The 24,836-nt window shown below is 39.9% G+C and overlaps 1 protein-coding gene across 6 annotated transcripts in view; it reads left to right on the forward strand.

Annotated features, from left to right (window-relative positions):
• The first annotated feature begins 1,308 nt into the window (after nt 1–1,308).
• TLN2 (talin 2) overlaps nt 1,309–24,836 on the forward strand; it is a 132,286-nt gene continuing 108,758 nt past the window's right edge. For 3 of the 6 annotated variants that reach the window (XM_058846572.1, XM_058846574.1, XM_058846573.1), the window contains exons 1-3: nt 1,315–1,753; nt 4,660–4,715; nt 5,689–5,802. The gene's annotated coding sequence lies outside the window, so the exon portion shown is untranslated. Of the gene's footprint in view, nt 1,754–4,659; nt 4,716–5,688; nt 5,803–17,951; nt 18,012–24,836 lie in introns of those variants that run through there. The other 3 variants (XM_058846577.1, XM_058846575.1, XM_058846576.1) reach the window with 3 other exon arrangements.

The following is a 24,836-nucleotide window of genomic DNA, read 5'->3' on the forward strand; positions in this document are numbered from 1 at the left end:
GAACAAGTATGACAAGTATGACAGCATTTAGGGATAGTTTGTGAGGCTGCTTCATGACTCTTTCAGGAGGTATTTAATGTCTGTCTCCTGACCTGTGGGAAAGGCAAACCACTACAGAACATCCCTGACGTTCACACACCAGACCCACTTCACTTTGAAGGACAATAGATTGTTGTAATTTTTTGTCTGATAAAACACACCCTTGAAGTTCTGGGGTTTGGTAAGAAGAAGATGGAAAGATAAAGTGTTAGAAAAGCTGGGATGGCAGAAAAAGACAACCTTAGTGTCAGGTGTCCAATAGAATGCCTTCATTCAAAAATATTCTCTGAATACAAATAAATTATGTGTAGAATATTTTCTAGAATTATTACTGAAATAACAAAATCTGAATACTCATGACAGATTGGCAGAATACCTCATTTATTACTGCTTTAGTCTTATCAAGGATTCTTGCTGTAGAATACAGGTATGTGCTCAGACCACCTTGTATTTGATATGATGCAAACACAGGAGAAAAATAAAAGCTGGTTTGCCCCAAAGCAAGTCACTAGCTGTATACTGATGCAGCTCTTTTAAGCTGATTACAAGTAAAAATAGGTACGAATTTTCAGCTAAAGCAGGTGAAATAATTTTGACTGCATGATTTTCAACCTTCGCAGTTTTACAGAGGGCCCAGTATATATGGCACTAATTCATGTAAGGGAACTAAGCTGGAGTAGGTATTTCTTCTCTCTTATTTGTATCCATATATTGGTGTGCAAAGCATTTACAGAATTCTAACAGCGTTAGAACTGGTCAAACAAGCTATGTAAGGGAAGCTCTGAGTGTCCTTTGCTGCTCCAGCAGTTCATTTGTTGCTGGTGCTGGATCCTGGCCTGTATCAGGAATGCTGTGGCCAGCAGACAAGTGATGCTTTCCCCGTCCTGCATGCTGGGGGGCCACACCTCGAGATGTGTCCCGTTCTGGGACCAGTTCAGAAAGGACAGTGAGGTGATGGGATGGGTCCAGAGAAGGGAAATAGCGCTGGGGAAGGTCTGGAGCACAGGTGCTGCGAGGAACTGCTGAGGGTATTTAGCCTGGAGGAGGCTCAGGTGTGACTTTATCACTGTTCACGATTCCCTGAAAGGAGGCTGTAGCCAGGTGGGGCTTGGCTTCTTTTCCCAGGCAACCAGTAATAGGACAAGAGGACACAGTGTTAAACTATGCCGGGGGAGGCTTCGGTTGGACATGAGGAGGAATTTCTACGTCGAGAGGGTGAATAAAGATGGAAAGTGGCGGCGCAGGGAGGTGGTGGAGCCACCATCTCTAGAGACGTTCAAGAAACGTCTGGCACCACTCAGTGCCGCGGTCTGACAAGGTAGCGTTCGGTCCTGAATCGGAGCTCGATTACGTCAGTGGTCCTTTCCAATTCCGGGGATTCCGTGAGTTGTGAGCGCTTGGCAGGGCGCTCGGCGGGCGCTGCGGATGGCTGTCCGAGCCCTCAGCTGAGGCGGACCGTGCCCCGCGGCTCCCGGGGCGGGGGGCCCGAGCTGCGGCTCCCTCACAGCCGGCCGGGCCGGGCCGGGCCGGGCGGAGGGCGGTGGAGCGGCCCGGAGTGATGACGCGCTTCCTGCCCTCCCCGCCGGGGGTCTGCGCCTGGACTCCGCAGCCGCGGCAGCTGCGGGTGGCGGCGGCGACGGAGCGGGCAAGCGGCGAGCGGGGGGAAGGACGGAAGCGAGAGAGCGGCGGGGATAAGGCGCTCCGCAATGCCACAGTAAGAGCGTTCCCGTCAGGAGCCCGCGGGGACCCTCGTCCTGCCCCGCCGCTGCACACCGCATAGAGCGTGTGGCGTGCGCGGAGCCGCCGGGGCGGGGGAGGCTCGGCGCGGGGCTGAGCGGCGGGAACGCGGAGGCGCTCGGCTGCTGAGGGGCTCTCGGTGCCGGCTGCTCCGAGCGGCGGCACCCGCTGCTCGCCGCTGCCTGCCTCTCCCGAACGGGCTCGCCCGCGGGCAGCGCTGCCCGAACAACAAGTTGCCGCTTCCAGGGAGGATAGCAACAGGCCGGCCCAGTGCCGTGCGGGCTGAGCCCCGGGCAGGGGAGAGCGGCCTCGGCTCACCTATCGTTCGCTGGGAGCCGAGCTGGGACGAGAGGGAAACAGCGGTGTGTCGGGATTTCTCTGGGCCGTGTAGGGCTGCACTAGGGGGCAGGTGCTGGGGCGGCCGGCTCCTCGCATCACGGCTGGGGGAGCGTGGCGTGGCCGAGTCGGAGGTGGGATTGCCCGCAGAACGGAGCTGTTCGCCGCAGGGCGCTATCGGCCAGCACGATGTAGGGAAAACGTCTCGGCAATACGCGGCGAAGTGACGACCTCCCAAGGACGATCCTGCCGCGTCTGCATACGCGTGGATCTCATGGCTGTGTGTGTGTCCGCATCTTCCCACGGCAGCGGTGGAGCGGGCCGGGCTGAGAGCGGCTCGCAGGGCGCTCCCCCCGGGGCTCCCGCAGGGCAGGGGAGGGCAGGACGCGGCCGCGGTGCAGCCGGGGCTGGCTGGGCGGCTGCGGGGATCCAGCGCCTCCGGGCTACCTGCCCTTGTGAGGCTTCGTGTCCAGGGCTCGGCAAAGCGCAAAACCTCCCTTGGGCGAGGCGGCGTTGTGTGCCTGCACCGGGGCTGTCCCGGGCTGCGGTCCGCCTGTGTGTTGTGATACCTCTGTTGCTCCCGTGCCCTCCTAGCACAGATCTGTCTCTGCGTGCGGTCTTGCCTCGGGTGTCTGGAGAGCCCCGGCGCAGTGTCACTGAGTGGGAACACCTTCCTGCTGGCTTTATGCTCACCTGCTGTAGCGCTTTTGTGCTGCTGACCAGCCTTTGCAGGTTTTTTAGGCTTTTTGCGTGTTAAAATGCTGCTATGATGTCTAGTTAGAGAGATTGTGGAAATGTTCATTCATTGTAAAAACCTCTCTTGTCAGATTAAACAGTTGTCCACTTCCCTCCGAATATTTTTAAATTGTGGTTCGTAGACCTACATTTTGGAGCGAAGTTTGAGCCATATTAAATTTTAAGGCAGTTCTGGGTTTGGAAGTATGTCACTTAGAGGTGTTGAGGAATTCTGCATTCTCAGAAGAGCCCAATGGCTATGGAACAATGTCCCTATGACATCTCTGAGATTGCTCTTCTGTAAAACGTGACTTATTTGTATGTTTATGGCAGGATGTTTTAAGTAGGAATGCTAGCTGCCAGTGTTATTAAGATTACCTTACAAATGGCAGTAAATGAAAAGCTTTCATATCTCCATGGTCTGATGGTCAGCCATACTTCCAACAGAATAGCTGTTAGACAAGTTAACTGTGAGTGAAGTTGGCTCAACTACCATTCCTGCTTTAATTTTCATAATGTGATATTTTCTAAGGAGATTCAAGGTTACCACACAGCTGAGGAGGGAGGGGGAGTGTCTCTCGCTTCTTGGAAGTGCATTTCATTTGTGTTTCCTAATGCCTTGTTTAACACACTGGTCACTGCAGAACTAAGGGGTTAAGTGGAATTCTAGCTTATCTATTCATGACAATATTACTGAGTTTATGTAAGATAAGAATGCTGCTTATTTCTGGTTGCCAATCTCAGTGGGTTAACTGTGGCAAACTTGAATAATATTCAAGTTCTCAGAATCAGTTCAAGAATCTCAGTATAAAGTTAGATAAAGTCTACAGCCATTTCATATGGGATACCCATTCATTTTACCATTCAGATTACAGGAGTTTATCCTGAATAATTGTCCTGTGTGTTTTTAGAGTAACATCTGTTGCATGATATCATGTAATGGAATGTAGTACAGCCTAATTTAAGTTGATTTGAAACACTGCCATTGCACTGTAGTAGTGCCTGAGAGGGCGAGAGGTTTTGTGGTACATGTGATGGATGGATGGTTAAAGGTAGACAATATTGAGAAAGATGAACTTCCATTTGAACTGCAAAGGATTAAGGAACTTTAGTCTGAGCTTGGCTTGTTTCACAGTTTCACTTAGACTTCTTTCATCATTTGCCAGCTAGTGCAATGACTGAATTCTACTTATATTAGGAAATCCATCTACAGTTATAAATAAAACTATCACTGCAAAACACCACTACAGTAGAATCAAGTCTTATTTTGGAATGGGAGGAGTAGGCTTGAAAGAACTGTCTAACTGTGGCATGGCTTGAACTGCATGATGACTTAGAAGTTTTGCTGAGAGAACTTTCTTTCATTTCGTATTGTTTCTACAAAAATTTGGCTCCACATAGCAAGGATACTCTGAGGCATTAATATTTGGATTGTCACTTTATATGCTTGCCTATATGATATGTATCCATTATACCTGTGCAAATGCAGTCTAGATGGCTTGCAAAACTGGCAGTACTTAATTAGATTAATTAATTACTAGACAGTAGTTCAAACATTTCACCTCCATTCCTTTTTGTGGCAATGTAGTGTCCGATAACTGTTGGGATATCAGCATGGTATATCTATGAAATATGAGCAATACCATTTTTTGAAGTATTCCCCCAGTCCATAATTTTAGCATTATAGTACTGAAAATACCATTTGAGTCTCAGCTGCCAGTCCTATCTGACCTTTGGAAATTTTGGTAAACTGCCAAATGTGTAGACATCTTGATTTTCTTTTTTCTTTCTTATTTTTTTTTTATTATACAGAGTTTCTTCCTAAGCAGTGTTACCCAGATGCTGCCTTTGCACCAGGCCCTAATTAGGTAAGAAGTGTGAATGTCTTTATAGACCATTGTACCAACTTTCAGAAATTCTTTTCTCCTCCCTGCTGTTGAATCTTTAAAATTTTTGGCAAGTCTGCTTATGCATGTTTCTACATACAATAGAATGCTGATGCAAATTGAGAACAGCAAGCAAAATGCTGGGTGCTGTTGCAAATGGGGGGAGGCTGTCTTAATAAAGCAGTGTTACATTTCGTTTGTTTACTTTCGGATTTTAGTGTTTCAGTTGGGACAAATGGAGGTGGAAATTGCAGTTTCAGGTAATCCTGAAGGAGAATGCAGGTTTTTGCTTCCAGAGTTCTGCTTTTGACCACATATGGCTATAAAAATACACTGTAAATTGAACTGCAAAAATTTTGGGCCAAAGGAGATGCAAATGATAAAGCAGAGAGTTTTTTCAGAGTAGTTTATCTTACAACTTCCAGAGGCTATATTAAACAAAATAATCTAGGGTTTTGCAACTCCATGGATGAGATTATGATTATGGACATCATGCTGCGTCTTAAGCTCTTTTATACTTTATTTTTACTGTTGTGATTAAAAAGACTATCCCTTTTACACAAAGAATGCCTTGAAGGTACCCTGAGCTCCTTAGATGTGTAAGTGCTGATCCACAGCATGTGGTGCAGTCCTGGGTTTGATTTGTGTTTAGAGATTTGTGCCTTTTGTCTCTGGGTGCAGGGAAGTTCCACCTTTGGAGTGAGGCTGGTTTGCTTGAGGATGAGAACATGGTAAAGAGCTCTGTGTTTAGTTTTATCACCAGACTTTTAACTGTGTACAATGAATTTTGTAGCTTTCTGCCCCTGCTAATGCTGCTGAAAACCCATTTCACAGTAGTCAGAGAACCATTTCCCTGGGTGTGCTATGTGCACACATGCTTATCTTGGAATTGAGTTTGAATTAGCCTGCATACTTGAAGCAATTGTGATAACATTTTGATATTTTCCACTTCCAGCTGCAAGCTGGAATTTCATCCCCAGAGATCCACCCCCTCGATTCTCAAAGTTCCAGCACCTTTTTACTCAAGCATCTTCATAAAGCTAGAAAATGCACTGACTGACTTCACAAGGTGAGGGTGACTATACAACAGTAAGTCTTGTCTTAAAATATCTTTACAGTATTACAGTGCTGACTTGTAGTGCCTTTACTTGGCAGCTACTGGTGGATTTCCTGCCATGATGGGCCAGGCTGGCACTTGAAACTGCCTTCCTTTCATTCTCAGTAGGTAGCTCATCTTTCTGTGTTAGGGCAGCAGGAAGAAAATATGGGCTGAAGAAAATTGTAAATGAACCTTGTGTTTTTATGGCAACTTTTGTAAGGCTGAAATTTCTTGTTTTCCTAAAAATGTGACATATAGCCCAGGAGCAAGCAGGAGACTCAGTCTTCTAACTCACAGCAACTAACAATTGTGGTGATAAAGAATCAATGGTACTAATGGGCTGATTACTTTTTTGAGTTGAATAACAATTTACATTTGCCAGCTGTGGTAGATTTGTTGCTCTAATATGTTGAAGAGTTTAGTGTTTTTTCTGAAGTATTCAGTGCAGTGGTGCGAGAACCTCTTAAACAATGGCATTGTTCATTCAGCTTAAAAAGGTCTTCAGCTGTATAATCCTTTTCTTATTGCATATTTATTTTCATATAATGATCTGTCTTTACCTTTCCTGAGAGTTAAAATCTGTAATGTGGTAAGTAACTCTTTGTCTCAGTGACCTCAAGTCCAGCCTATCCTGTGGTTTGGTTTCAGTCATGTTCTGTAGTAGTGGGAAAATTCTGATTTTTCTGGAATGAGAAATTTAAACTTCGTGTATTGTTGACATAAATATAAGCATAAAACAGTTCCAAAAATTGCTGTCTTGAATTTGTACAGCTGGAAACAGTAATTAGGCTTAAAGTAATTTACAGTGAGTACCTTTTACCTTTGTTCAATTGACATGTGCCAAGTGCTGTTGCAAGAAATGGCAAAGTGGCACTTGGCAGACAGAGCAGCCTCAGGAAAAACAGGTTATCAATGTCTGACAGAAGGGATGGGGCCTGTTTAAGCAAAGACCTATGACAGTAGGAGAGGTGGTGTCAGGAATGTGATGGTGTAGGACTTATGGGCATAATCCTTAGACACAATAAATATGCTTAGATACCATGACAGAATCAAAATTTAGCAGTGGGCCTATAAAAGAATAGATGAATAAATGAAATTGTCCTGATGGGACATTTGTGGTTTGGTTCTTTTTCCCCCTTGGACTGAAGATTGATGTGAGAGAGGCAGTTTTCTCTTGTTTGGACTTGGTTGTTTATTCTTCTTTTATCTAAAGGTACAAGGAGTTATGTGCACTAAGATAGAAAGGTGCAAAATGGCTAACAAAGACATTTCTTCAAAGTTTTTTATATGTCGATTTAGCCAATTAACAAATGCCAAGTAAATTGTATTTCTTGACCCAATGACCTGACACCTGTGAACTGCACTGTGGCATTCTCTATCCAATGACTTATTATTACACAAAAACCTCTAGAAGAAGAAGGAAAAAGGACAACACCCTAATTCCTCCATCTTGCCTCTTATTTTCTAAATTAGCTTACACCTTAAACTTTCTCACCCAGTGACTTAAGAAAACTCTCTAACTTACACAAACTCTTAGTTTGTCTATTTAACAGTTGTCTCCATGGTGTTATGTGAAATTCAGTGTTTTCTTGGATGTCAGAGCCAGGTATCAAAGATAAGGGCACACACTCTGTGCTTCTGATTCTAACATGAAATAAGGAAGCTCAACTAGAATATTTCAGTTCACTGTAGCTTGCAGTTCTTGTAATTCTTTATCATTTGTGACTGAAAGATTTTCTTAGATGATTTTTTTGTTGTGGTATAAGGACACATCTGTTGACAAGGTTGTGTCAGAGCTCCCTGGGGAAAGGGCTGAGTGGGAGTCACTACTGCACAGGCAGCATGCAGGGTCAAGCAAAAGGAGGCAGTGGTGTCTCCTGGGTCAGGGTATCACCAAAGGCACTGCTACAGGGAGGAACAGATCAATGTCCAGCTTCAGTTGAAAAAAAGCAAAGGCTGTGGAAAATGAGATCACTCTGCTGTGATGTTTAAGCTACTCTTTGGAAGTGTTATGTGCAATAGCTGAGGATGTACAGACCCCAGGCAAGAACCTCAGATGTTTTAGTATGTACCTGAGGAATATTTGGGTTTTTTTAATTAAAAAATTTTAAAAAATCAGTGGCTGTGTTTGCAGTTGTGAGTAAGGTCCAGATAGGCCTGGTTGTTTGCTGGGTTTTCTGTTCAGCTGCACTGTGGTACCAATGAAACTTAAAACCAGCTGATTAGTGTAGGTGTGTGTACTGAAAACTAAAACCTGTGCAGAGAGGGTAGTTAACTTTGTCTCATGAGCTTGGGCAGACCAGACTACAGATGAAGTACAGAACAAATCCAGACATTGAAGAGGGCTTGCAGGGGAGCTCATGAGTTTTGTTTGAGGCCTTTGTATGTAGTGGACCTGGATATGTAGGGGGTCAGTTCAAATAGATCACAGGTGGTGTATGAGTGTGAAAATTTGTTCTCTGTCCTAGCCAGAGTTTTCATTATTTCATTTATTTTTAGAGTTTTCATGTCAGAGCTTGAGCTGACTCTGTAATACCACTCCCAAGGGAATGGCAGGGCTTTTAGTGATGAAGAGATGAGGCAGAAAAACCCCTTGATTGTGGTACAAGTGTGTGGTTAAGGTGAGCAAGTTATGCATTTGGAAGTTATTCAGCACAGATGAAGGAAGCCTGCAAGCAGCAGGAAGGGGAGATGTGGCCTGAGGAACCAAGCAGACCAGGATGGGAGCAACTGGGAGGCCAGGCTGTGAGAGTGGCTCAGTAATGAGTGTGAATATCTGTGTGGGAACAATGTGTTCCTGCCTCAATGCTATTATCATTCTTTTTCAGGGGTAAATTGCAGTTTGAAGCATTACAAATGCCATCTGTGTATGAGGAAAAAATCCTCAAGTACTTTATGTTGAAAAGTAAAATGAAAGCACTGTTTTCCATGTGGATCTCAGTATAATCAGCCATTGCCTTAACTTCTCTGGGCTAATATTGCCAGTCTACTGGGTCATTTAAAGCAATGGTTTTGAAATATTTTTTTTTGATCTCACACCCTTATCAGTAAAAGATTTGTGAGCACATATATGTATTATGTATAAATTTGCACACATACTACTCTGTTACTATTATACACATTTCAGAACATACACCAAAAAAAATGAAATTAATAAAGAAGACAAATAGTTAGAAAATGTGTTTTATTTTTTAACAAAACCCTTTTTTGCTTTCATTAAGGAATAATTTAGTGAGAGCTATATGATTGAACATGCCTCTCTAAATTTTTTTTAAAATGTTGGTTCATCACTTGTATACAGCCATTTTAAGGTCCATTTCTAGGTTCAGTTTATTTCAATACTTGGTTTTAATGACTTTCCTAGCTAAATAAGATGCCTCACAAAGACGGATCCAAGTGGAAAAAGCACATTGTTGGTTGTGCTTACTAAATAATACTAATTTTCCACTTCCATATGATAACTATGCAGAGATTCTTCTTGGGATTCATCTATTAATGTTCCACCTTCCCTGATGTCACTAAGTTCATGCAGACTAATGGGAAGATGTTGCATTCTTCTCTGTTCCTGTAGTTCTTCTTTTGGAAGACTTTTAAACAGTGTTGTGGTTTTAAAAAATATTTTAAAGTTTAGGAAATTATGTACAGCTTTTGAAGTTTTTTTCAGTGGAAACATTTCCAAACAACTCTTTTCTAAATGGTCATTGTAAAGCGAGTTTCTCCTGGAAAACAGTTACTCTCTTGTACGCTGTTAAAATGTCAGCTTCACCTTGAAGGGACACCTTAGGTGTGTATTTATTTGAAAATATCTGGTAGGCAGGATAATGCTGACAGCCCCTTGTCATCATAGAGTAGATCAACCAGTTTTGAACAGTTGCCTTTGTAGGAAAAAACTCACTATGTGTCAAGTTTGACAACTCTTTTAAGCCCTTTGCCACAAGATAACTAGCAAAAGTTACTGTGGGAATATGAATTTCATGGTCACTCCCCATTTTGTTACAAGGTATGCTTCTGCTTGAACACCTTATTTGTATAAAATTGTATAATCAATGACATCCTGTAGCACTTGGTGTACTTCTGCCTTCGGCATTGCTGTGTTAGTTTATCTATGAATGATGCAGTAAATGAATTTCATGTGTGGTTATGGAGTGACTGCTTTAACTGGAATAAAAAAATCAAAGGATTCCAGTGTAAAGGTTACATGTAAAATCACATAAGTGTACACTTGCACAGTTTTCTCGTAAAACATTGTTTCTGTTAAAGAAATAATTTACTATTGAGTCTACTGTGATCCATGGTTTCTGGAATGACTGGCAAAAGAGAAATTCCCAGTGTATTTCACTGCTGGAGAAATCCAACAGATACCCCGAGAGGAGGCATGTAAGGAACATCTGTAAGGTCAGCCAACAGAGTAACACACCTCCCACACTGCATAATTTCTTCTAATACTTGTTTTCTCAAATCTTCAGCTGTTTTCTGTGAGTTTTGCTGCAGTATTTGATGACAAAGGAATGTCGTATTGTCTTCTATGTTATCATTTCAGCCATTTCTTACTGCAGTAGGAAGTCCAAATGCTTCCCCAATGATATATGCCTTTGTCTCTTCTGCTGTAAAGTAAGAAACCTTAAAAAAGGCTTTTGAAGATTTGCTATTAAGTTCAGATGGTTGGGGTTTTTTTAAGTGAATTACTATATTAAGTATCACATGACTTGAAATTGTAAAGATTTGTCCTCACCTCACTGGGTATTCAATCTTTAAATGTCTTGTTAATCATGATGGCTTCGTATTATCATTATCTAATATCTCAGGGCAAAACGTGTATTTAGTTAATGGTTAATTGTTAATGGTGGTGGATGTAAATCCATATTTCAAATAGTTAGCATAATTCCAATTTTTTTGGCCAACTTTTTATCAGATCTGATTAGATTGTTGATTTTATCTCAATGTGTGTGACAAGTGGCTTTTGCTGAGAATAGGAAGTCAGTTATTGCATATGGATTTTGAAGCAAAAGGAAGATCTGTCTTGGCATCTGCGTATCTGGTGTAATAACACTCCAGAGTCTTCAGGATCAGAGGTGATTTTAGCAAGATTTGCAGCTGTAGAGGGCCCTAAAGGCCCTAAACCATTTGTGTGTTTCCCTGGTTAGAATTCCTTGCCTTCATTTGTCTCATGTTACCATACTTGAAAATAGGGTATTTAGTTCCGTGGTTCACATGTGTTGTGACAGTATGCAAATTTCCATAAGCATTCCTTTGTGAATTGTGGGCTTAGGCTGTGCCAGTTAAACTTGTAGAAATAAGCATTCCTAAATAATGGAAGTTTTGTTTTGGTGAATTTTGTTGGGTTTGGTTTTTCTTTGCATCTGGGGACTTGTAAGAAGGGATAGCAATTATTCTAGTTTGCTTATAGCAGCCAACATAGTGTAGTTACCATCCTGCCTGAGGCTACAGCAGATAAATTCCAAGTACCTGCAAAACATCTGCTATCAAGCACCGGTACTGTCTTGGTACCCACCCAAAAAGTGTATCTTTTCATGTACAGCTCTTCTTTCTGTAGCTGCCCAGGAGTGAAATACGATTTTAGCCACTGAAGAAGATGCAAAAGCAAGGTGGGATTGCAGATAATTGTGTTTTGGGTGAAAAAAGAAGATAATGCCAGGGAGTTGTTTTTAAAAAGTTGTTTGCAAGACACTTAGAAGCAAAGGAAGACATGTAGAATGAAGACAGAAAATGATAGAATAGAAAGAAAAAAAATAAAAGCATTTTAAAAACCTGCAAACTATAGTTACAGCTTTGTAAAGACTGAAGATTTCTAGTAGTATGTATTGACTAATTTTGTTTTGTTTTCTGGACTATATACTCATACTATATACTCATTCCAAATTTCTTGCTTCATGTTTACCTCTCATTTTTTTAACCAGAACTATATTACTGCTTGTCAAATACTCTGTGTTATGACCAGATGCAGAAAGCAACTGTGTCATCACAAAAACAGACCTTACAGAACAGCTGTATTTTGTATCAACATTTATTCTGATGTCTTCAATAGTTTTGCGATTTCCTTCTGAATTTGACTTGTTCTGTAAGAACTCTCTAAGTTAGCTTACTTTTATTTTTCTTTATATGTATTCAATGAGATTTAACTCTCATGAGATGTGATGAGTGAATCAGGGTGCTGGGGACTTGTGCAAGTGAAATTTGTCTTCTGGGCCTTTAGTGTTTAGTAGAAATTTTGTTTCTTCCTGGTAAGTCTGTCTACAGGTGCTTGAAATACTTGTGCTTGTTTGGAGTTGCCATTTGAATCTAAGCAATTCATACTTTAGATATCTCCAAGTAGCTTAGAATTAGAAAAGTTTTCTTCTGGAAACATTCATGGGATATGCAATAGGAAAATACTTCTTTATAAGTAAGAAGCTAATGAAAGCCTAGTATTTGTATGATCAGGCTTGCCTGAAGAGTATGACTATCTTGTCATCTTGTCAGTAGCTATTGGAGTGCTGCCTTTTGAAGCATCAGGAGACAATCTTATATTTTGGTTGGTGTGAATGACCATTGGGTAGTGAAACAGCTGCACATGGGTTGGAGGAGTTGGGGCAAGTAGGACAGGCCTGGGCTTCTCTCTTAGAGTTCTTGTTGTTAGGGAGTGCTGGCTTGAAAGCAGCTCTTTCTCCACAATGCATGCGATGCAAAATGGGGTTAAAATGAGCCATTTGCGTGAAAAAACCCACTATTAAGGCTTGGTGGAGAATGCAAACAGGTGGATCTGGGTCATTGTTAGGCATACTCTGGTTCCATAGTGGATGTCCTGGGAACAGTGAAATGAAACTCAAGTGGGATGCAGATCTTGGTGCAAGTCCCACAGTCTAGATGTGCAAGAGGTTGTTAACAAGGAACCTGTCTTCAGCAAAAAAGCTCTAGTGATATATGGAGGGCAGAAATCCTGACTAATAGTTAACTAAAGAGGGGATTTAGAAAAGATCTTGTGCAGTTCCATCATCCTTTTGTTACCTGCTTTGTCAAATAATACTTCTCTATTGTGCAAAGCTTTAAATGACCTGTTCCACACACGGTGGCCAGTAGCTGATATCTCACTGGAGGGGAATGAAGACTGACTGTGCTTAGGGTTCTCTAACATAGGCATTACACTGGAAATTAATAATGCAGTGCTGTATTTTCCTAGTGGAATGAGTAAGGAACTAAAACCCTCAAAGCAGGTATTTATTTCAGAAGAGTCTGATTGTTTGAGCTGGAAGAAATAACTTGGTATGTTGAACTGTTCTGAGATTCTGTGGCAAAGTCAGCAGGGTACTGCAACCTAATTTGTTTATACTGGTGGTTTCTAAATGTCTGTTCTTGGCTTGTTTGGTGGCAAGACTTGCAATAGTTGTTTCCTGCAACTTAACAAAGGAGCAGTGTTGAGTATTTTTGAGAGAAAATAACGTAGGCAAAAGGCAGGTAGTCGAGAAAAGGTAGTTCCCAATAGCTCAGCTTTGAAATCCTTGAATTGAAAAAACATCTTGTTTTCTCACACATACTCTCCTTTTCCCATGCATTCTCTGTTGTCCTGCTTTAGCATCTGCTTAATGATTTTAAATACATAGGAATTTAGGTTGAGTCCTACATAAAGCAACGTGTAGGCAGAAGAGGTTTGCCCACTTTCTAGATCTCTATGAGGTATGTGTTAATGTTAAATACCTTCTCACATTGAACCAGCTGATTGCATTTTCTGAGCAGTTGTTCCACATTCTTGTCCTGCTGAGATACCTGTGAGACTGCTTTGTTTTTCAAGGTGCTCTTAACAGACATACAAGCTGGAAATGTGAAATTGAGCAAGTAATAGTTTAGGTCTGCATGGTGACCATGGGATCTTGAAAACTAAGGAAGTAATATTTGACTTCCTAGGGCTCTAGGTTGCTCCTAGGCCCTATGAGTTTAGGCTTACAGTGGAAAAGCTGTTTCTTCAGGCAGTATAGAAAACTATATACAATATAGAATATAAACCCCATGTTTGTAATTATGAGAGAGACTGTGGTAGTGAGCAAGTAAAAAAAACAATAGGAAACCTTTGGGAGGTCTACAGAGATGAGTTTTACTTTACAAATTACTTCAGAAAAATTTATATACTATAAATAGTACTCTGGGCTGCCTCCATAAAGTGTCAAAATAATAAGCTTGCTGTATGACACTTACTACACTTGGAGACAATGTAAGTTATTAATAGTGAAATTGTGCTTTCTGTTGTACATACTTGATATCTTCTAATTTACTGAACCCAGATTTTCAGGTAGTTATACACAGAGGCATGAGTCAAAATCATTGAAGCACTATTGAAATCTGAGGATGGGGAGTAACATCTCTGAGGGAATGTGTCTGTAAAATAAGCACATACATGATGTGTCACATCTGTCTAAATGAGTATAAATACAGCCTGTGGCTTTGGCAGTTGATTACTTACTATAATTCAACCCTCACATCTAAATAGATTCACTTACTTAGTGCTGGTGGTCAGAAAGAATAAATATACTTTCATTTTGAAAAGTGAAAATAATGTAACTTCAAGATGGTTTGTTTGACTTTGGAAGGATAAATAGACCCAGGAGTACATGGTATTGATTTTGAGTGGTTTAGCATAGTTATTGTGAGTCAGAGACAAGGGCCAGTCTTTATGCTTCAGTGACAAAGTGTCTAGACATTGAATCGAAATCTGAACTGTTCTCTCACATAGAATGGAGTAACATATCCAGTATCAATAAATTACCGGGATCCATTTTTGTTTCTGCATTATCTTTTGGAGAAGAATGGGTTTGCTAGTTGGAGGCAGAGTTCTCCTGTCATCTGATCCGTTCCCACAGCATGGGCTCCCCAGCGGGCTCTGTGGCTCTTGGCTGTCATGTGTGCTGTGGGTATGCACGTTACAGCAGAAGGGCTCAGCTTCAGCCACAAACTGCAATTTGCAGAGAGAGCCTGGGGGAATGGTTTTTTTCCTTGCATTGCATATGAAGGCATGGCTGAACAATCAGGATTTTACCCTTCTCAGAAGCATTACAGGCATGTAATTGCTCTGTCAAAGGTAAAGGCAGAAACCTTGATGGGCAAGGGGAAAGTAACTTGATGTGTCACAGCAAATGGAGTTCCTGAGATGTCAAGTTTGGATTTGAAAATTTAATTTGAAATACTGACTTTGGAGGCATGTTCTGACCTACAGCTTGAGTTTGAAGCTTTATTAAACTTACATCCCTCTACCCTTTCTTTCTTATGCCATTCTCTAATAATATTTCATATACTCACTGAGCATGATGGAAATAATAAATCTGAGTGGCAATATTCTGATGATACTTGAGAAGCTCAGGGAATGGATGTTGCACGCCAGTATTAGTAGTGTGAAAAGTCTTTTCTTAATTTGCAAAAGCATATATTTTTTCAGGGAAAATATTCCAATTATGACATTATTAAAAATCAAAAAAATTGGCAGCAATTCAGGGAAGTCAAAAATGCTCCAGTTCCCCAGGGATACATTTATCTTTTTGTACTCAGTGTTTTAACTGACCCTAACTTGCAATGATGTGTAACTTAATTTTATTCCAGCTTTCTAAGCATTAATAACACTTCAGCTTGAAGAATTTGTGAATAGGTTTTCAGATTGTGGCTTGCTCTCTACTTGTGCCTTGTTTAGGATTTGATAAGTTGTAAGTTTGCTTAAAATTAAAACTAAGATGAACTATTAAGTGCATGATTTTAAGTTACTTGTTTGTTTCTAATGGCCAAATAGAGAAAGTGGAAAGATCTTGCTCAGCAGCTTGCACCTGGAATGTGAGCAGCCCGTTTTGGTGTGCTGTAAATATTATGCATTCTTAAAGTTAAAATAGATCCAGTCTCTTGGATTATTCTTTATCCTAAAACTCTAAACTAAGCTTCTTCAATCTTGATTATTTGATTTGGTTCTTGAATTTGTGCTGCCTTACTCCCCCACCCCATACCCCAGCTTTTTGGGCATTTTTTTCCCTCAAAGTGCTGCTATGGGAAGTATTACTGAAATACTTAGCAGCTGCATATTGAACAGCCTGTGACAGTAAAGGGGTCATTCCTTAGAAGGTGAGTATCTGTCTGCATAGCAAACCCTCATTGCTCTACCCATTGCTGGAAGTCAGTATCCCATCTTTCTATTTTGTAAAGAGGTAATCCTATTTTATTAAAATTAAGACTTTGGGGAAAACGTGTCCCTCTAGCAGGGCTTGGGTTTCAACACTTGGGATAAATACCATAAAAGTAATTTCCTGTGTCCAGCTACCACTTGCTCTCTGTAAGAAGCAGCTCTTTGTTTGAGGGTTGTCAGGTTACAGGACCGACACTTGCTTTTCTTTGGTTCCTCCTCAGCTGCTCTTAATAGGGAAAATTTTCTAGTTGCTAACACTAAAGAGAACCCTTGTTTTTAAGTGTGGGATATGTTTGGCAACAAATATCTAATTCCAAATCTGGCAAGAAGTGTTTGTTATCAGGTCACAAACTTAACTTCATTCCAGCATCACAAAGCACATCATCCATAGTGAGCAATTGTCATTAATGCTGTGTTCTTCTCAGATTTCTATTCTGTGTGAAAATAGGGATCTTATTCATGCACTGATGTTTATTGAACCTTGCATAAACCCTGCAGTCACAGCAGGTTAAGGGGTGGGATTTAGACATGCAGCAGTTGTTTGCAGAGCAGGGAGGAATCTGCCCTGCTGTGGGTGTGGCATGCAGTGTGTGCACATGGGAAATGCTGTGGAGCTGCAGATGCTGGGTCACTTCTCATCCTTTAAGTACAGTTTTTGAAAGACTTGGGGCATGTTAACACTCCACAAGAGGATGTTAATTCAACTAATGTCAAGCTTCCTGACCCCTAATCTGGGTTTGACTTTGGAGCTGTGTTTGAAAGAGAATCTCATCAACCAGTAGTATAATTTCATATGCATTTTGTTCTGGAAACCCTTTTGTTTCATTCCAAGGAAAGTTATATTGATATGCTGTTAGTTTATGACAGCCTTTCATCAGGAGTGAAACTTCTTGTGCCAGCTTTGAAGAACAGAGTTCTCATCAGTTTTCTGTATTAAGTACTCTGATAAACATGGTTTCAAAAACTGTTTCCTACTTCAGGTGATCAAAGAGTGCAGAGTTCTCCACTGATTGTTGTGGTTGTGATGAATTCCTGGCCCAAATGAGCTTCCTGATGAGATTAACTACACTGCTGGCCCCAAACTTCAATTTTTCCTGAAATCAGCAGCTTAAGTAGTACAATGTCTATCTGCTTGATAGAGATGGATCAGAAAATTATTTGGGCAATGTATTAGCAGAAGACTTAGTTGACTTCCAGTGTTCTCCTCAACTTCCAAAATTTGAAAGCATTCTTATGTTCATTATTTTAAATTTCAGTGAGTTAGAGAGTGTTAGGAGAGATTCTGCCTAACAGTGGGACAGAAGTTTTAATTAATTCTGTGGTTTTTGTACACATTTTCATTCTGTGTCTTTTGTACACATTTTGTAAAAATACTTTTTGTATCATTGTGTGAAAGCAAATAATGATGTTTATCAACTTCCACACTTCTTTTGGGTTGAGCTAGAAACTGGAAATTCCTTTTGAAAGAAATTCTTTCTGAGGAGTGAAGTCTGCTTGATGGAGCAGATTTGCAGCCAAACCAAATTGTCAAATGAGCCCAACCAATGCAAAATCTAGACTTTCTTTCAGCTGAAAAGCTGTGGGAAAGCTACTATTAATTTTCCTTGTTTACTCCTTATTTCAGTGCCAGGTACTTTTAAGTTCACTGCACTTGGCATAAAATAAATGTTCTACACAGAACACTAAATGTTGACTTTTATTTGTGTTGTAGAAATGGTCAGAGTGTCCTGCTGGCAGATGAAACCTAAGAATGTTTGGTTTGGAATACTTGTACCTTTCATTTTTATCCCTTCCCTGCAGAAAAAGTTGCTTTAAGAACTGCCTGTTAAATTGGAAATGACCTTACTTGCCTTCAGTTATAAATAGCAGTAAAAAGCAAGGGGATTCCCCTGCTGTCAAACCCCATTCATGGCTTTCTATTTTGATTAAAGCCGTGTCTTACAATGAGTGTACTGTGACTTCCCGCCCTCAGTGTGCTGCAGAAAATGTAGTTGCATTCCAAAAACTGGATACTTGAGGTCATAAGCAGGTAATGTTGCTCTGGTACAAATATTTTTTTTATTATTTTATTATTTTTTAGTTAGAGTTTTAGAGAGTTTTTTAGTTTGGAGTTAAAGGTGCCACAATATGTATTGAAACAGTGCCCATGTACCAATCTGTGTGCCTCGTGTGTTCCTTTGGGCTCTGTTGAATCATGTGAAGCTGTTAATGCTGAAACACTACTGTGCCTGAAATTAGAAGAAAAGAAATCTTGTGTATATGACAGCTTGAAAGGGCAAGCCTATTTCTTTGCTCATATTGCTTTCTCTTAGAGGGCTGTGGTTCTTGTATTTTGTGGAAAGGAGGTGCTTGAAATAAATGGCAAAACACCTTACTCATGTTCCAATGTGCGTTCTTTCTTTAAGACCACATTTAAATATAGTTTTAAAAATCTGTTATATAAAGCATTAGTAAAAATATGCCCTAATGCTTGCAGCCTCTAACAACACACTGTAGTGGCATGTTCATTGCTGAGGCTGGGAGTAAAAAACCAGTCAGGAACAAAGGGTAGCTGTGTGTCTTGTGTGTCTGCATGCATATGTGGACTTGCTTTGGTATTTGCATCACTGGACAACACCATCAGCAGCTTCTAAGTCCTGCTTAAACATTGTAATTCTTTAAACTTTGTGAGTATATTATGAGTATTTCAGGGGCAAGTATTAAAGTAAGAAACATTTGTTAGACTTGCATAATGTCAATTTTGGTGATTTGAAAGGGAGATGAGGTCCAAGAGGAAGCACTTTAATTGTAGAAGATACATTTCTTCTCAAATTAACATTTTAGCATTAATGTTTTAAGTCATGAAAACCAAAAATCTTTCTTGGATTACAATATTTACTCCTTTATTGGCTCGAGTGTAATTTCTTTGCTTAGTTTGCTGTGTGAAGTTTAGCCTAAATATGTCAATGCTGAATTGATGAGTCACATGAGAATGAAATATGGGATTTTCAGAAATATGTAAAACTTGGCATTTCTGAAAGGTTCTCTGTTATTATTTGGCAAAAATATTGTAGGTTTTGACAGCTTTGGATTGTGGCCTTCAGGTTCATAGATGCCAGTGAGGACAGATGACTTTGGCATTTAAGGAGAAACTGGATTCAGAAGCAATTAGAGTCACTGCTTGAAGTGTCACTGATTCACTGTAGTGTTTTATCAGATATCTTAATTTTCAAGATACCTTGTCTATAAGCAAGTGTTGGGTGATAAAATGGTGACACTGCAAATGTTAAAATGATCTATCAAGAGTTTCTTTCTTCTCCACACATCTCTAATATGAACTTTCTTGGAAGCATGGGTCGAACGCTGTAGGTTTGCTGTAGCTCGTGTGTTTGGACACCAGTTGCTGCTGTCAGGTCATTCCAGCTCAGTTCTGCAATTTGAGCTGCCCTAGTTTGTTATTAACTTTACTCTGAAGGACTGAAACGTGGTTGCTTTGCTGCCACAAGTCAAGTTGTTCAGGTTTTTCTGTTATTTGGCTTGGTGTGTCTGTCCTTTTGAAAAGCAGTGTCATAACAGGCTGTTTCTTTCCCAAACCTCTTAGCTTAGGTCAAGTGTGTAAAGTGTTTTTCTCCTCATGTACTCTAATGTGAATTAACATCTAAGCCTTGCTTGCTGCTAGACTGTCCTGTAGACCTGTTTCCATTATTCAGAGATCCCAGATTGGCAGGAAGGAACCAGTAAGTACAATGGTATGGGGGAATATTTTACTGGCATTTAATGCTCTGCATACCTCAAAGCCAGGTCAGAGTGATATTGCGTGTGCTTTAAAAAACCTGGCAAAACAAGTGGCCAGTGTCAGCATTTATTTTATACTTGGCCTTTAGTGGTTAGTGTATGTAGCTGATCAGTAATCAGAGTTTAGGCACTGCTGTCTTAGAACATATTTTACATCTACATCTTATATTTTGCATCTGCATCCCTTAAAATATTAAATGTAAGAAAGAGCAGAAAATTCTCTTAATGTATCTATCTTTAGAGTCTTTCTGTCTTAGGGAGAATAGTTGACTGCATAACCTATAAAATTGTATCAAGAGGAGGAGGAGCACTATAAAATATTCAGAATAACAGTATGATCAGATTTAATTTGACAGCCTGGAGTTTGCTTCAAGTAACTTTTGTCTTTGACAGGACATCATGTGTATGTGTTGTTTCATGTGAATTATTCACAGGAGTTATTTGTATACTGGTACATGGTAAATACATAGAAAGATTTATGTTGTAGTACATTTTTTTACAGTTTCTTAGTTTGGAAACAAGTCTTGTAGTGTGAGCAGCATTCTTTCTAAATGCCCAGGGAATGACTTGTTAGGTGGCATTTCTGACAAGAGACGTATTTCTGCCCAGATATCTGTGCTGGCTTCAGGAACTGAAGCAGCTGACTTATTTCCCCACTGATCTCATGCCTAGGGAGTTCTTTTGCCTTTTTCTCGTTCTCCCCTTGGCCACCTTTGTATCTGGAGCTTTAGCAGGTATGCTAAAATGCCTTTCTGGTTTAGGCACGTGCACACTGTGCAAGCACCAATGTGTGTTTTCTGTGATGAACAGCTGAATGTATCACTCCATCTCTTATTTCAGGTGCTGGGTCCCTAATCAGCAGCCTCAGGGGACTGGCTGAGTGCTTTTGCTGCTTTCTGCTTTGTTTTGTTCTTGCAAAGTTGTGGATAAGACAAGGCATAGCATATTTGAACAACTACTCTGGAGGAAATGGTATTATCTGTAAGGAATGGAAAATGAAGAGAATGGTTACTGAAATAATAGTTATAATGAAAACAATGAAAAAGAAGAAGGTTTGGGGTGGGTTTTTTTTTGAGCAATTAATTAGGTTTTCCTTAGTGGGAGTGCCATAATAAAGACTGCATACTATTCCAAACATCCGTCATGTTGCAATAATTGGGTTCTAGAGAAGCACCTGAACTGAAAAAAAACCCCTGGTTTTTGCTGCCAGGATTTCATACTATTATAGTTCAGAAATGGGAAATGCTAGATTTTTTTTTTTTTGTCACCTCAATTTACTATGAGAGGAGGCAGAAACATGAAAACACTTCAGTCAAAATGCGATTCAAATGTGATAGGAAACTGCACATCTCCTTTTGAGATAATCTATTGATGTCTTCATCAGTTATCTTGCTCTGAAAGCTATGGTTTCATCATGTGACAAGTGTTTTGATATTTAAATTTTTGTTCTTTTTTTTTTTTTCTCTTTTAATGAAGATTGGCATGGTAATTTAGCTTCCCCAGTATTTTGTTTGAGGCCATTTTTGGGCACAAGAACATTCAAGTGTAAATAAAACTAATTTTCTTCTCCCACCACCCTTCCTTTCTCCACTGGCATGGCTTTCTGCTGTCAATACAGTTGATTCCTAGTATTAGTTATATTTAATTGTCTGAATACTAACTTGAGTTTGATACTGAGTTGATTTTGAAGTGTGAACACTCAGATTTACCTGTAATTTTCACCCCTAAATATTGGCTCAGCTGCTTACTTCCTGGCAGATACTTATCTGGTATTTGGGGCTGCTACTATGTATAAAGCAATGGTCATAGCTATTGCCATGAAGTTTTTCCTCTTCTATTCCAGATTTGAATACAGTGAAGAAAAAGCAGTTTACTTTCTTATCTCACTATGTATATATGTAAAGTAACACTTAAAGTTCCAAGGTTAATTTATTTAAATAGGCTTAATTATATGCTAGCTTTTAAAGAGGACAGAGTATAATAAAATGGTCTCTCCTACAGAGAGGGAAATGTTGAGTCTGACAGAACCAAATGTAGCCAATCTCCAGTTCATTGTCAGTCCAACAATAAAATTACTGTTCAGGCAGAGCTTCCCAACTTACTTGGCTTTTTGGCTGGTGAGGCCTCATCTTGGGCAACATTGAAGTTGCAACTGAAAAATTCTTTGTTTCAGTTCGGGCTCCTGCTGTGTCACCAGCCCCACAGTGTTGCCCAAGTGTCCTTGACTTCTGTTCAGATTGAGTTCCAGGACCTTTGCCAGTATGTTGTTGTTCAGCTTCTTCAAAAACCTACTACAGCCTCAGGTTATGTTTGTGCCCTGCTGCCAAGCATAGTTTTTTGCAGATAGAGTTGGTGACTGGATGTTAACAACTACAAAATGTGCAATTTCTGGTTTAATATTTCTGTGCTGATAGAGCCCATAGTTCAAAGATGATTCTAAAGGTTATTTTAGTAAGAAAGAACTGCTCACAAAATAATGTAATCCAAGATGCAGAGCTAGTTTAAGCAGTCTAATGAAGAAAACTTCAGTACTACGAGTTTTAGAAAGATGTGTCAGTTCATATTTGAAGAAATGTAAAGCTTGGAAGAAATTGCTGCTGACTGTAAAGCTGAAGGGGTGTTCCAACCAAAGGGTCTTTCCCTACTGCATTTTCTAGCAATAGGGAAAGACCCCTTGGAATAGGCCTTGAAATATTTGTCCTGGAGTTAAAGCTAAGGCATTATTCTTGTTTTAGTATTTAAAAAGTCACAGTTAAATCAGGTATAAAATGGTGTGCATTTTAACTAAACTCTGTGCACACTGGTTCATTTTCTCTGAATCTTCTAGATAGTTGGAGGGCCTTATGCACCTGGCCATGTTTTAGCAGAATTCTTCCTATTCCTGTTACTCTGTTATTCCAGAGTTGTCTACCCCTCTGCTTTTTCTCCCTTAGTTTATTTGTGTTGTTCTCAAAGAAAAACAGTCCAGTTTATGACTTTGAATATGACTTTGAACTTAAGTGCTACTTCGTAATCAGGGCATATCTTATCAGTCAACTCTATTCTATCTGGAGAGTTTTCTAATGTTTTATGAGATCTGGCTTATAGAGAAAGCCTGTTTCCTGAGAAGTAGGAAAGAGTGAGAGAATTTCACTTTAAATATTCTGTTCTACCAAGTATTTTTCCTTGTATAAACTTTCTAAACTTCAAATAAATAGATAAGCAGCTCTAGCCAGTTAATTTCAAGACGTGTCAAAAGCTGCTATCTTCATACATAAATGGATGAGAAGTTAAATATTTTTTGAAAATGTATAAAGAAATATTGAGTTTAAAATATCTGCTTTGACCAAGTTAAAGAAATGAACAAGATACATTTAATAGCTAAGGGGAGGCGGAATGAAAGCTTAAGCATTTGAGGGGCAGTAAAATAATAGCACCCAAAAGTCTGAGGAGCCACCAAGTATTGTGGGACTGTAATACCAAATCATGATCCATAGTGTAGAGTGAAAAATCTGGTTTGATATTGTCTATTATTACAACATTACAACAACAACTATTATTACAACATAGTTCTTTTCCTGAAATATGAGGTATATAGGAATTAGAAATGCAGCTAACAGATGAACACTTAGAACAGCTTCCAGTATTCAGGTGGTCATTGACTGGTATTTGAAATGGTATTTGAAATGGTTGAAAGGAATTACACCCATCTATGATTTGTAGAGTCTTTTCATCAAGGGTGCTTTAAAGAAAGATCTTATTTAGATAAGAGGTGGGAACTGAGTTAAAGTTATTCTTTTTTGAGTTGAAGTGTCCAACATTGTAGAAAAAAGCTTCTGCCTGAAATTACGTAAGATAAAGATCATATTAGTGAAATTTAATACTCAAGACTTCAAAGATTTTCAAGAAGTGGGAGTGTCTTATGCATATTCCCTTTTAGCTTCCAGAACAAACTTTGCCATGTGTAAAGGAGCTCTGGAGCTGTTTTGTCCCCTTTGTCCACAGCCTCGATTGCTGTGCCAGGACCAGGTTCTCAGCCTTCTGCAAGGTCAGTGATGCCTTGCTTTGTGTGTGAGGCAGCAGCTCAAGAGGGCAAAAGCTGTGAAAACTTGCTCTGCAGCTTAGGATGTTTTTGTCATACTTCCACAACTCATTTTTGATGGGTGGGAACTTTATAAACAGTTGTCATGATCAGATCCATAAACAGTCTTGGGAAATTTTTAGAAAACCCTAAATCTAGAACAGCCTCTGCATCATAACCATGGATGTTGTTGGTAATCAAAAAAGCTTTCCCTGCCTGGGTAAACAAGCTAGTGTATGCTTTTGTAAGGTTCTTGCAAGAAAGCTCAGTGTAAATTGAGGAGTAGACTGCTGCTGTTTACTTGGAATCTTAATTTTATTTTGCAGTTGGGAATTAAAAATGCTACCACTTCAAAAATGCAGTATGTACTTTATTAAGGCATTAGGCAAAACAAAGAAAGCTTCATATTTAGCAATTATGTATGCAGGTGTTTTGTGATGAGTTTATTTGAATTATTCTGCTTTCACTAAATGATTAGTTATCTCTCATTTTGAAGTGGATTATAAAATACCAGACTGAATTTTAATTGCACATCTAGACCTAAGAGGGGCTAGTTCCAGAGAGTGCTTTCATCACTGGGATGTACATTGGCATCCTGTTTGTCTTTCTTCTGTAATACTCTCGCCAGAATATCTAAAATAAAATTCCTTCCAACCTACTTTTGCTTGGGATGTGAAGAGATCTATTTTAGGTGGGAAGAACAATAAAAGTGCTTGTTTTTTTTTACTAGGGAAAGTTAAATAGGTGACACAGTGATGATGTTATGACTTGCTTGGAGCGTGGGACCAATAAATCTGTGGAGAAATAGGCCACAAAGCCTGTTGAGTTACAGGTTGGAAAGAATCAAATGCTATGGAAAACCAATATATACAATTTCTGACAAATTAATTTTGCATTGATTGTGTAAAAATTCTTTAATCAAATCTCCCTGACTGTAGCACTTCTCCCAGTGTTCCTATGGCTTTGATGATACACTTGGGTTACTTTCAGAATAACTAAGAAGTTAAAACTGTAAAGGTC

The sequence above is a fragment of the Poecile atricapillus genome, chromosome 11 (assembly GCF_030490865.1).
Source record: "Poecile atricapillus isolate bPoeAtr1 chromosome 11, bPoeAtr1.hap1, whole genome shotgun sequence".
Lineage (NCBI taxonomy): Eukaryota > Metazoa > Chordata > Aves > Passeriformes > Paridae > Poecile > Poecile atricapillus.